We start from the raw sequence: 12,997 nt of genomic DNA on the forward strand, positions 1-12,997 counted from the left end.
TAGGATTGTAAGTATACCATGAGAAATAACCTTTACTTGTAATTGTAGTTGTTTTTGTAATACTAATTCTTATAGCATTGTTTGGGAAGGATTTCTTAAAGCTAAGCAGTGTTATATGTGTAGCAAGGAACTTTAAAATTAAATTGTGTTGTATGAATTAAGTGTAAAATCATTGTGAAGTCATGCAATCAACCAAATACTTCCCCAGCCAGGCACATCAAATGAATCAGTAAATTATGTGGGATCTTTCTTTATTCCATAACGCACTAGAGACATTTCCTACCTACAGGGTCTTCTAATCTTTAATTTTCCCTGAGCCTGATGAAGGGCCTTTGAGCCTGAAAGCTTGCAGAAAGGATATATTTTTTTTTGCAATTTCCTAGTTGGTCTAATAAAAGGTATCATTTCTGAACTAGGAGTTCTAGATGTTTGTATATAAGTGACAAACTTCTAAGTATTTCACACATTAGTGACATGGAACCTCTTCTGAAGTGGAACTTATCAGCACATAGAGGTAACTGTGCAATTGTGTGTAAGATGAGAAGCAAAGAACAATGCCCTATCCAAAAAGAATGAATATAACAATCTAAACTGGAATTTGGCCAGTTTGTCAGCATTATGAAAAAGGGGTGCCAATATGCCTTTAGAGAGTCAGGATGCTGTTTTTTATAATTGATTGAAAAATAGATTATCTAAAAAATCTCTCATTAAAAATAGGGAAGAAAACGTCTACTAGTGAGAGGTCTCTGAAGTGGGAAAGGAGATAATCATATTGTCTTTGATATTTTGCTTTTATGGCTCTCCATAAGAAACAAATGATCATTTGACATAGTGGTCAACATAAGGTCTTTACATTAACAGGTAAAAGGTTAGCATGGAGGAAGTGGCTGTTAATGGATCACAGAGAAATATGCGGCTTATTGAAGCAGGGAAGTTTTTTCGTTGCTGCAGCAGAAGTTCAGATGCATAATTCTTCAAGGCTCAACATCAATTCTGGTTTGATTCAACCCAGGAAGGCAAAGCCTGTAATTAAAAAAAAAATTCTTTCCTTCCTGGGACAGGAAATGTAAAAATAGGGACAGTGGGAGGTAAGAATAAAACTACTTTTTATCTCAAGACTACTTCTTTTTCGAAAGAAAAAGATTTCAAATGTCAATGCTCTCCATGTGAAAGCATTGTGGACTAATCAGTTTCAGATATAAACATGCTCATTTGTTCCTTTTTAAGTGCCATATGGGGAAGAGATTAAGGCATACAGAGCCTTCATCCAAACTGGTTTCCATGTGAGCAAGAACAAGAGACGGGTTTGGACTCTAGCTTTGAGCCTGACACTCTCTCACTCTCTCTGGCTTCTAAATTTTGGGCTGTCTGACCTGTGGCTCATTTTCACTTGCAAATCCAGCTTGCTTTGACAACACCAATACGAACTTTCAAAGTCAGAACTCAGTTATCTCAAAAGTTGCCCTCTGATTTTTGGGTGCCAGTTTGAGAGATGGGCCTTAGCCTTTCGATCCTTGCTGGCCCATCTGTAGAAAGGTCATGAAAGATAACGTAAACCACCATAAGTCCAAAACTTTCCAGAATAAGTATGTAGTGCATTTATTTTTATATGTGTATGCATTTGGGCATAACAGGGGTGGGCAATTATTCTGGCTGGTGGGTTACTTAATGAGTTTTGGTGAGCTGTCGAGGGCTACACACAAAATCTTTCAGAAGATATCATTTTAACAAATTACAGATTAAAAAAAATCTTATACTAAAAATCAAACATCTAATATACTTTAATTTTATTTAAAAAATAGTGTTTGTCCTGATTTGTGATTTTTTGAGTAGTGTATATAGAGGTGATTGGTAGGTCTGTGTGAAACAGCACCGTTCTGCTTTGACTTTTGTTTTGACGTTTCAATGGGGCAGTGTTTCGTTTCAAGTTTTGTTTATTTTCGAAAGCACAGTTCCATTTGGTTTCATTGAAACTGTTTTGCTGCTTTGATGCTGTTTCAACATTTCAGCCACCCAGTGCTGGGAAGATCAGTGGCGCTGCTGGCCCCAGCCTGCAGCACTAGCCCCCTGTCATCCAGCAGGCAGATCGAGGGCCCACACCCCCAGGTGGAGTCTGGCAGAGCCCCGCAGCCTTCCCCAGTGTGTAGGCCCCCGACCTGCCTGCCGGATGATGGAGGCTGGTGCTGCTGGCAGCAGATTGGGGACCCCCCCCGCATCCCCAGGAGGAGTTGGGAGAGCCCTGCAGACCTCCTGGAGGTATGGGGGGCTCCGATCAGCCTGCCAGATCACAGGAGGTTGCTCCTGCCGCCTGGGATGGTGCTGGGCACAGCCCGCATCCAGCGCCAGGAAGATTGGTGCTGCTGCTGGCCCCAGCTGACAGCACCATCCTCCTGTCATCTAGTAGGCAGATCGGGGCACGCACCCCCACAAAGAGTCTGGCACAGCCCCGCAGCCCTCCCAGGGGTGCAGGCAGCTCCTGATCTGCTTGCCGGATGACAGGAGGTTGGTGCTGCTGCCTGGGACCAGCTCTGAAGCCAAGTAAGCCTGGCTTTGCAACTCGAAACTTTTTGAATGTTTCAGAATGTTTCAAGTGCCCTTGTTTCATTTCAAAGCTGTTTCAAAGGCTTTTGTTTCATTTCAGTTTTGCTATTTTCAGTTCAAAACACTTCGAAACGAAACACTGGGTGAAATTTAGCACAGCCCTAGTGATTGGATAATAGCTCACAATAAAATATTACTCTTGTATATTGTGTATGTGGAGGGGTGTACATGCATCTGGAGGGGTGCATGCATGCTAGGTCTGGGAGCCAGTCAGGGGTGGGAGGAAGGAAAGGGGGCAGGGCCACATGCAGCAGAGTTTGCCCAGCCAGTGTGGTACAGTCCACCCTTGCACACCATCTGGCCCATGGCTGTCCCTGCAGTGCTCTGCCCACTCCCACTCAGGTCAGCCCACACCATGCTCCCACCTACACCCTCCAATGGCCCGAGCACCAGCCAGCATGCATAGCTTTCCACTGGGGTTGTTCCTCGTGCTGCTGCAGCTGCCTAGGTACTGCTCAGGTCACACCACCTCCAGCAGATCCTCCTTCTCCTCCTGCCTGTCTGTGCTGCTCCAGGTAGTAGGTAGTGCAGGGAAGTGGTGGCAGTAGCCATGGGGATGTGTACCAGGCCCCACACGCCCAGCCAGGTGGGTGTGAAACTACAGCCAGGTGGCTCCTGCCCCAGTGCACAGGGCTCCAGTTCCAGCTCCTAGATGGGTGGAAGATGGCTGGGAGCTGGAGCTGGAGTCCCACATGCTGGGACAGGAGCTACCTGGGACAGAGCTGCACCAGGAGCAGCCCTGCCTGGCTGAACATGTTGGCCAGGGCCGGGACTGTTGGCAGGTGTGGGCAGGAGCATGGTGCAGACTGCCTCAGCTAGGAGCGGGCAGGGATTAGCCCTATGTGGAGTACTACGGGGCAACCGTGGGCTCCAGATATAATTAATTGGCAGGCTGGGTCTGGCCACAGGCCATATTTTGCCCACCTCTGGTGTATAGTATAGTATCACTTCTCGGCCTCTTGAAGGCTCAGATCAAGTACAGTATAGTACAGTATAGTATATGTGTGGGGGGTGGGGTTTGTCTTCTGCAGGACAAGTCCTAGAATTCTCCCTTTTTATATAAATGCCCCTTGCAAAACGCTTCTCCAAGACTGGTAAATGTAAACGGATGCTAAATAAGTAGCCTTTACATTGCTTCTTGTGGGGGCAAGAAGAAATCAAACGTTTTAGGCTGACCCCTGTGGGTGGCAGTGTTTGTTGCTGCTGGCCATGAAGGTCCAGGGATAGGAGAGAAGTAAGACTTGTGAAGTGAGGTGATATCTTACATTGGATCAGCTTGCATAGCTGGCAGAGATGTCAGACAAGCTCTCAGGCATCAAGTACTCTGTATCGGGTTTGGAAAAGAAGCAGTTGTGGTGCAAGGTAAATATGAATTAGTATAGTTGCTTTAGTTTAACCTGCTTTTGTTGATGGATTTGATCACTGGAACTGAGCAATTATGACCGAGGAGCAAAGAAACATTTGTAGAGAGAGGTGTTAAAAGGTAAGTTAAAATAAATCATAAAACAAATATCTCTAAGTCCATGGTGTTTAGGCTCCAGCAAAGTTATGCATTGCTGGTCCCTGGCCTGCATATTGTGTGTTTCCTTTAAGGGCAAAGACTGAGAGGTCAGGGTTGGAGTAGTTATTTTGAAAAAAGTGCAGTTCTGCTGGAGACAGAGTATTTCAGTCCTTTAACATGTTTTCTATGGGCAGTGACAGGGTTAAGGAGAGGGTCGGTGATATGTGGGCAGCATGAATGAGAACAATTTTTCACAGGTCCGTTCTCCCCAATATACTGAGGCTACCTCACTCCCTGCCCCTGCAGCCTGAAACATTTTTAGAATGGTGTTAACTATGTATGTGATCTATATGATAGGCTGGAACAGAGCCAGTGCCCTTGGACTAAGGGACAGGAAACAGGAGAACTTCATTACGACTTGGGTTTCCTGGAGGGAAGTCTAGTCAGAGAGTGGCTTGCATTCTCCCCAAGCTATTGTTCAGCCAAACTTGGACCCTGGCCGTTTCTGTTTATTTATCCAGACTGGCCATCTTCTTGCATGCTACTCCTTGTGTACACAGTAAACAGAGGCAACTCACTGCAGCTGTAATAAATGCACTGCAGCTATGGGTTTCCTCTTCTTCCTGGCATCATCTAGTACTCCTACTTCTTTCTGTACTATTTCTCCTTTTTGCCAGGCTCCTACAAGAACTTATGTATTTACATGCTTTTATTCCCTGTCTACACAACTATGTAATGGAAGTTTTGCCAGTAGAAAACCTGTCCTTAAGGTAGTAAAAATGTTTTTTCTTGTTGGTCAAAGACCCATTTTTATTTTCTCCTAACTATTTTAAAGAGTCTCCTTTGTGGGCTGGAATTTTCCATGCTTGCCTCTCTGCTATTGTGCTTGTGTATGCTTTTTCTATGCATAAGAAAAGTTACAGGAAGATGTTTTGGTTGCTTCTGATGTGGGGGAGGGTGGGGGGGAAGGCCGATATAAATCAGTATTATAAAATAGCATAATAGCTAGCAGGGAGTTTATGCCTTAAGAGCCCAGCGTGTAGTAAAATTCAGGAACTGGCCCATTTTCTCTAAGCTAAATTTAAATAAACAGGAGTAATAAAAAGCCTGGCTGGCATTTGGCGCCTTGCAGATAGTTCTAAACGGTCTGAGCTTTGCAATGCAAACTTTGTAGGGAAATGTGAGGGGGTGTGTGTTTCTCAAACCAGAGAAAACGAAGCTGGAGAAATGGGAGAAGATGTACTCACGCTGACTGTAGTGAAAGTGTAAGTATAGTGTAGATCAGTGGCTTTAGTACTTATAGGAAAAGCAGTGAAGGTGCAAAGGTGCCGACAGCAAAGGTGCTTCTCTTGTCTAATAACCCAAAGGCAAGCCTGCTAGGGGACCTGAGGATGTACTTGGATCACTAACCCATGCTGCTACATTTTCAGTAATACGTGCTAGCTAAATTAAAGCTAGTGCAATGGTACATATCCATGCTTCTGTTAGACTTTGCAGTTGAGAAATACAGAGACACAAACATCTGAAAATAAATACCCTAGTGTGCTGATGTGGCCAGTTCTTGTGCATACTGAACTCAAAAAGCATGCAATATTAGGTAGCAAAAGACTACACATTACTGTGATGTCTGTGGGGAACTGCACTTTTAAGAGGTTCTAGGAATCATTTGCTATTATTATGTAATGGCTTTGGTTAAACAGTGCTGATTAGCAAGAAATTAGATGCTGAAGGAAGTAGAACTCTGTCAGACTTTGGCTCCAAGTGATTGCTGAACCACACATAGTACCAAGAGTAAAATGAACTAAGGAAATACCACACCCATACTTTAACTCTCTGGAGAGTTATGGAGGACTGGGTAAGATTTAAATAGGGATGCGCTGTATCTGGAAGTGATGGTGCCAGCAAAAAGGAAGACAACTGGACAGCAGCCCATTTCCTGGTAACACCTGGTTTTGAAACACTTAGGCTAGAGGCAGACTGGTTTAAGTGATCAGAAACTGGTTTAAACCTGTAACAGAGCAGATGTTCAGTGCACATGAACCAGTTTGAAAATGGCTGAAACCGGTTTGAGATAAACCTGGTTGAATGTAGTATCAGATTTAACTGATTTGGCTCGAACTGGTTTATACAACGTCTGTCCCAGACCCCTTGCTGGTTTAAGATAAACCAGAGTCCCCCAGCCTCCCAGCATGCTGTCTGGGCTGGGCGGGGCTCTCTGCTCCACAGCAGGGCTGGGCCCTCCCCTTTGCTCCCTGCCTGCAGCTCTGGCAGAGACTTGCGGGCACAGCAGAGTCTGCCTGGCTTTCCTCCTCCCCTCACCACTCCCTGCTAAGCAGGGATCCCCCATCCCCTCTGCCTTGCACAGACACCTCAGCATCAGGTAGCTGGCTACGGTCTGTGCTGTGGCAGACAGCAGTGTTGGCTTAGGGCAGCGGCGTACCATGGGTCTCTGGTGCCCAGGAGCCAATGCTTGCATTTGTGTCCTCCCCTCATCCCAGGACAACCCAAGCAGGGTGTGGGACCCAGGGCAAATCAGCCTGTGCAGGGTCCCCTCTCCCATCCCATGGCACTTCCACGGCAAAAATAACAGCGTGGCACACCAGATGCGGGGGGAGGGGCAGCGGCCAGAATTTCCAGCCAGAACAGCTAAAGGAAATTACAATCCACTGGGTGGGCGGACTACACACCAAACGCGGGAGGTGCTGCCGCCTTTCCAGCCAGTGCCCCTCTCCAGGCTGGTGCCCGAGGGCCCCCCCTCCCCATTGGTATGCCACTGGCTTAGGTCTTTTTGGAGCTAATTAACATCTCAGCTGGTAATTTCCCTCCATTCCTTCTTTGTTTAAGAAGAGCTTAAACTAATGAGAGAGACTGTTTGTTTTCTGATGTAATGATAAATGCTGATAGCAGAGCTGATAAATGCTCTGTTATCAAGTGGGAAGAACCCCTCCCCAATCCTTTTGGGGCCTGGCCACACCCCCACAGCTCAGCTCTGTGGAAGGGAAGGGAGGGCTGCTCCACTGCCCCCTGGCTTCTAGCCTGAGCCATGGCAAGCATGTGCCTGCATGTCTGGGATGTCTGTACAGTTACAAGGTGATTTAGCCTAGCCAGGTTAGACTAATCTGCAAGATTGAATCAGTTCAAGCTCAGGCTTTTTGAATATTTGTCCCTAGCCCTTATAATTTAAATGATTTTGGGTTAACTCAAGCTGAGGGGGCTAATTGTGAAAATTAAACAAAAAAAAGCAAACAATTGCTAGACCCTGCAGTCCCCAGGTTCAGACTGAAGATCATGGAAGATGGAGTATGGACACTGCTCTGACACCGCTGTGACATGATAGTGAATCCAAAATACTGCATGGAGACTTGGAGAGCTGTGGTAGATAAATATGCATAATTCAGTCAGAGGCCCCAGAAAACAGATCCTTATGTAGAAAACAACATACTAAATAAATAGTAGTGCCTCGTATCTGGAAAAAAGATGCAAGCCCAAGCAAACTGTGCATAGCAGGATGACAAAAGCACCAGTTGTAAGGTGTTCTTCATAGGAACAAGTAACAGTGTTACAGCAGAAGATAATTGGGCTGAAAACAAATGGGTATTTATTAATTCTAAATTGAACCCTAGTACACAAACTTGAGTAAATAGGCAAGATTCAGGGATTACAGTAATAAATTTATCCCCACTTCAAGAATAGGAGAACTAAACCAGTAAATAAATCAGAAAAGATACGATTTACAGTAGTACCAGAGAACAAAATTATCCACTGCAGAGTCAAAAACCTGTCTGGCTTTTAGTCTGATCAAGAATATACACTTATGGTAGGAGTATGGTACCAAAACAACGGAGGGAGATTCAGGACATCTTCTTCCTCAGGTCCTACTTGGTCCATAGTACAGGACAGAGAGCTCATGTTGATGGCATATGAAGTACCAACGTAAGTTTATTTATGTAGGCTGGAAAAATTAGGTACTTCTAGACTATTAGTAGGGTGTATCAAAGCTGTTCTCTCTGGCACAATAATGTCTGACTAGAGGCCACAGTTTTGTGAGCATGAGTTTAACAGTTTGTACTGAAGTTTGGGTTAAAATATGCAACAATATTAAAGCACTTACTAAAAAGAGTGTGGACTCAGAGTGAGCAATATTTAACACACACTTAGTAGTTTCTCCTCTAAGTATCCAATACATGTATGTAGGGCCATCCTAACATGGGGCGAATCGGGGCGACCACCCTGGGCCCCATGCTTTGGGGGGCCCTGCAGAGAGGGCCATTACAGGCCCTGCCATGGCCGCTGTGCTCCAGCCATTCATGACCCCCACAGCCTTGCATAGACCCTGCACACCCCTAGGGATGGCTCTGCATTTATGTAACAAAGCCATGCCAATACCGTAGCTGGTGAATTTGCATACTTTACCAGATAAAAATGTTAGATACATAGCCTCTGCACTTCGTCTCTGCAGATTGTAAGCCCTTCAGGGAAATGATTATCTCTTTCTTATGTTTGGAAAGTACCCACCCTCGTGAGATCTCAATCCTGTTGTGAGAACCACCATTAATGTACATGTTTAGTCGGAAGCATAAAAGATTAAAAGAAACTTGGGCTTTCAGTTACCTCGAAGACTTTTAAAATGAGAAGGATATGGATGACTAATTAAGGTTGCCTGACAGACATCTACAATAGACAGGCAACTCATTTTTAAGCAGAGCAGTCGCTTAGGGGTTACAATATTTTCATCACTTTTCTGTGGCATGCTAAGAAGTAATGGTTTACCTTAGAGAGAAAAAAGTCAGTCCTGACCTTACTGGTTACACCTCTGATTGGAGGCAGTGAGGAGTACATGTTCTTAGGGCCTGGTTGCATTAATCTCTAAATGTTATGAATGATAATCTAGTATAAATTACTATTTTATCTTGCGTGACATTTTCTCTGCCAATTCCATTTGCCCTCTGACTTCACATTTGGGTACACCAGAAAAGTGTTTTGTTTTGTTTTTCATTTTCTTTTGTTGTTTTTCTTCCAAGCCTGAGAAGAACATTAATAACTTGTCTGTTTTAAGTTTGGCTGGTATTAAAAATTAAAGTGTTTCTTGGATTTCCCTTACAAGTGACTGAAAATGTCAGATTTGCTTGGCAGTAAGTAGTTCCTATGGAGAAATGGTCATTTTGGAGAGTTTTAAACAATAATTCTAAGAGACTATTTCTGTTGGGTGTTCATGGTTTGAAATATTAGTCACTAGTGCAGATTTGGAGGCGTGACAAAAATCACTGTATTAGTCTATGATGGTAGTTAGATGACTAAGTCCTCCAACACAAAGACATGCTCCCAGACACAGATTCCACAAGTAGTATCAGCACATTCACACTGACTCTCCTAAAAGACGGCACATTTATACGGTTGCTCAAACAACACATGCATCCCCATGAAAACAGTTTGCATAAAGAAGGAGTGCTCCCTAATTAATTAAAAATCTTGGTCAATCACAGGCTGAATTACATAGAATCATCATAGAATCATAGAATCATAGAAGTAGGGTCAGGAGGGACCTTGTAGATCTTCAAGTCCGACCCCCCGCCAGGGCAGGAGAAAAAACTGGGCTCAAATGATCCCAGCTAGGTAGGCATCAAGCCTCCTCTTAAAGACCCCCAGGGTAGGAGCCAGCACCACTTCCCTTGGAAGTTGGTTCCAGATCCTAGCCGCCCTAACTGTGAAGTAGTTCTTATGGATATCTAATCTAAACCTACTCTCCAACAACTTGTGGCCATTATTCCTTGTTATGCCAAGGGGTGCTAGGGGAAACAAGGTCTCTCCCAAACCCTTCTGGTCCCCCCTAGTGAGTTTATAGAAGGCCATCAGGTACCTCCTCAGCCTTCTCTTGTGAAGGCTGAACAGGTTCAGGTCCCACAGGCTCTCATTGTAGGGCCTGCCCTGTTGTCCCCGGATCATGCGGGTGGCCCTCCTCTGGACCCTTTCAATGTTGTTCAATGTTGGCGCCCAGAACTGGACGCAGTACTCCAGCTGTGGTCTGACCAGTGTTGCATAGAGGGGGAGGATCACCTCCTTGGCTCTACTTGAGATGCACCTGTAGATGCACGACAAGGTCCGGCTAGCCCTGCCAACCATGACCTCGCATTGTCGGCCCATGTTCATCTTGGAGTCAGCAATGACTCCAAGATCCCTTTCTGCCTCCATGCTCCCAAGAAGGGCATTTCCCATCTTATAAGTGTGCCGCTGGTTACTACTGCCCAAGTGCAGCACCCTGCACTTGTCAGTATTGAAATGTGTCCTGTTTTTGCTAGCCCACCCCTGTAATCTATCCAAGTCCTGCTGCAGTCTTTCCCTCCCTACTAGCGTGCTCACCTCACCCCAAATTTTGGTATTATCAGCAAATTTAAACAGGGTGCTTTTCACCCTATCATCCAAATCACTGATAAAGAGATTGAACAGTGCGGGCCCAAGGACCGAGCCCTGGGGGACTCCACTGCCCACTTCTCCCCAGGTCGAATATGACCCATCCACCACCATCCTCTGAGTGCGACCCTTCAGCCAATCTGCAATCCATCTAACTGTGTAGGCATCAGTGCCACAGTTGCCCAATTTTTTAATGAGGATGGGATGGGAGACAGTGTCAAAGGCCTTGCTGAAGTCCAGAAAGACAACATCCACGACAACACCTGCATCCCAGGTATACATGTTTAGGTATACAGATTCTGCTCACCTGTATAGACCCACCGTGCACCAAAGAGTCATACTTATCCTCAAACTGAAATGCACCATCTCAGGCATATGCTTTCAGGGGACCTCTTAGGCCTGATTCATTGATGTTTCTACATGCTGACCACTTCAAGATCTTAGGTGTGGGCTGGGAACAAAGGTGGTCTTATGTCATTGGTGTGCCTCCCCTACTCTGCCACCATCCATGTTAAAGCAGCTTCAACACTCCCTTTCCTTGTATCCACCTGTTTTTCTAAGAGGCTTTTATGGTTATTGCCAGTGTGCCCCTCATAGATTCATAGATGCTAGGGTTGGAAGGGACCTCAAAAGATTATTGAGTCCGACCCACTGCCTAGGCAGGAAAGAGTGCTGGGGTCAGATGACCCTGGCCAGATGCCTATCCAGCCTTCCCTTAAAGACCCCCAACATAGGGAGAGCACCACCTCCCTTGGAAGTCCATTCCAAATTTTGGCCATCCTTACCGTGAAGAAACTTTTCCTGATATCTAGCCTAAATCTGCTCTCTGTCAGTTTTTGACCATTGTTCCTTGTTACCCCAAGAGGCACTCTGGTGAGCAGAGCATCTCTGATCCCGTGTTGCATCCCCCTAATGAATTTGTAGGTGGCCACAAGATCACCTCTCAGCCTTCTCTTGTGGAGGCTGAAGAGGTCCAGGTCCCTCAGTCTCCTCATAGGGCTTGTCCTGTAAGCCCCATACCATACGAGTGGCCCGCCTCTGGACCCTCTCGAATCTATCAAATCCTTCTTGTAGTGCAGTGCCCAAAACTGGACGCAGTACTCTAACTGTGGTCTGACCAATGCCTCATAGAGGGGAAGTATCACCTCCCTGGACCTGTTTGTCATGCATCTGCTGATGCATGATAAAGTGTGCTTAGCTTTGCTGATGATTTCATCACACTGACAACTCATGTTTCATCACACTGACAACTCATGTTTATCTTGGAGTCCACTATGACCCCAAGAACACTTTCAGCTTCTGTGCTGCTGAGAGGGTCACTTCCTAGCCAGTACGTGTGCTGGATATTTTTGCACCCTGGGTGCAGCACTCTGCACTTTTCCTTGTTGTACTGCATCCTGTTGTGTACTGCCCACTTTTCGAACCTGTCCAGGTCTGGCTGCAATTGTTCCCTACCCTCCGGACTGTGCACTTCACCCCACAGTTTAGTATCATCCACAAACTTGGACAGAGTACACTTCACACCCACATCCAAGTTACTGATGTAAATATTGAAGAGTACAGGCCCATGGACCAAAGCCTGTGGGACCCCACTATCCACATCCTTCCAGGTCAATAATAACCTGTCTACTACCACTCTCTGGGTATGACCGCTAAGCTAATTTGCCACCTGCCAGACCATGTAAACATCTATGTCACAGCCTCTTAATTTATTTATGAGAATAGGATAAGATACCATATTGAAGGCCTTGATAAAATGCAAGAAAATGACATCCACCTCAACTCCTGTGTCTAAGCATTTTGTGACCCTGTCATAAAACAAAACCAGATTGGTCAGGCATGATCTACCTGCCACAAATCCATGCTGGTTTCCCTGCTGCATTATTTTTCCTGTTGGACTCCCACAAATACGATCCTTCATAATCTTTCCACGCTGGCCCGTTTCCAGTCCTCCGGGACCTGACCTGAGCGCCACAAGTGCTCAAACAGCCGTGCCAGTGGTTCTGCTATGACACCAGCCAATTCCTTCAGTACCCTCGGATGCAGCTCATCCGGGCCTGCTACCTGAACATCTCCAGTCCATCCAAGTGACTCCTCACCAAGTCAGCGTCAATAGTTGGTGGGCTGGTGTCTCTCTGGTGCCCATCTAAGAATCCATTAGGAGGCTTATCTTGAGCCCTGTTCAGGAACGCTGAGGCAAAAAACTCATTGAATAGCTCAGCCTTGTCTCCCTCCTCCTGGGGTCTTTCCACATTTCCCCCCTCTAAACCAAAGAAATTCCAGGCAAAAAACAGCTAAAGAGACCCCCCCCCCCAAAAAAAAAACCCCAACCCCCCCTAGAAACCAAACAATCCCCCCTGTGCAAATACAACAGTCATTGGAAATGCTTAGCTGAGAAGGAATGCTCTCTTAATCTGAACTCTATCCTGTCCTTTCCGCATATTTTTCATGATATGGTCTTTAACTTTATTGAAAAATAACACATAA

At 45.6% G+C, this 12,997-nt stretch overlaps 1 protein-coding gene across 2 annotated transcripts in view; it reads left to right on the forward strand.

The window, feature by feature from the left end:
• Window positions 1-12,997, forward strand: part of PRR5L (proline rich 5 like) — a 113,098-nt gene that overhangs the window by 25,230 nt on the left and 74,871 nt on the right. Inside the window, exon 1 of one of the 2 annotated variants that reach the window (XM_090032950.1) lies at window positions 3,901-3,963. The exons of the other annotated variant lie outside the window; for it this stretch is intronic. The gene's annotated coding sequence lies outside the window, so the exon portion shown is untranslated. Of the gene's footprint in view, window positions 1-3,900; window positions 3,964-12,997 lie in introns of those variants that run through there. 2 annotated transcript variants of the gene reach the window in all.

The sequence above is a fragment of the Crocodylus siamensis genome, chromosome 2 (genome assembly GCF_052110815.1).
Source record: "Crocodylus siamensis isolate JL-2025a chromosome 2, ASM5211081v1, whole genome shotgun sequence".
In the NCBI taxonomy this organism is placed as follows: domain Eukaryota; kingdom Metazoa; phylum Chordata; order Crocodylia; family Crocodylidae; genus Crocodylus; species Crocodylus siamensis.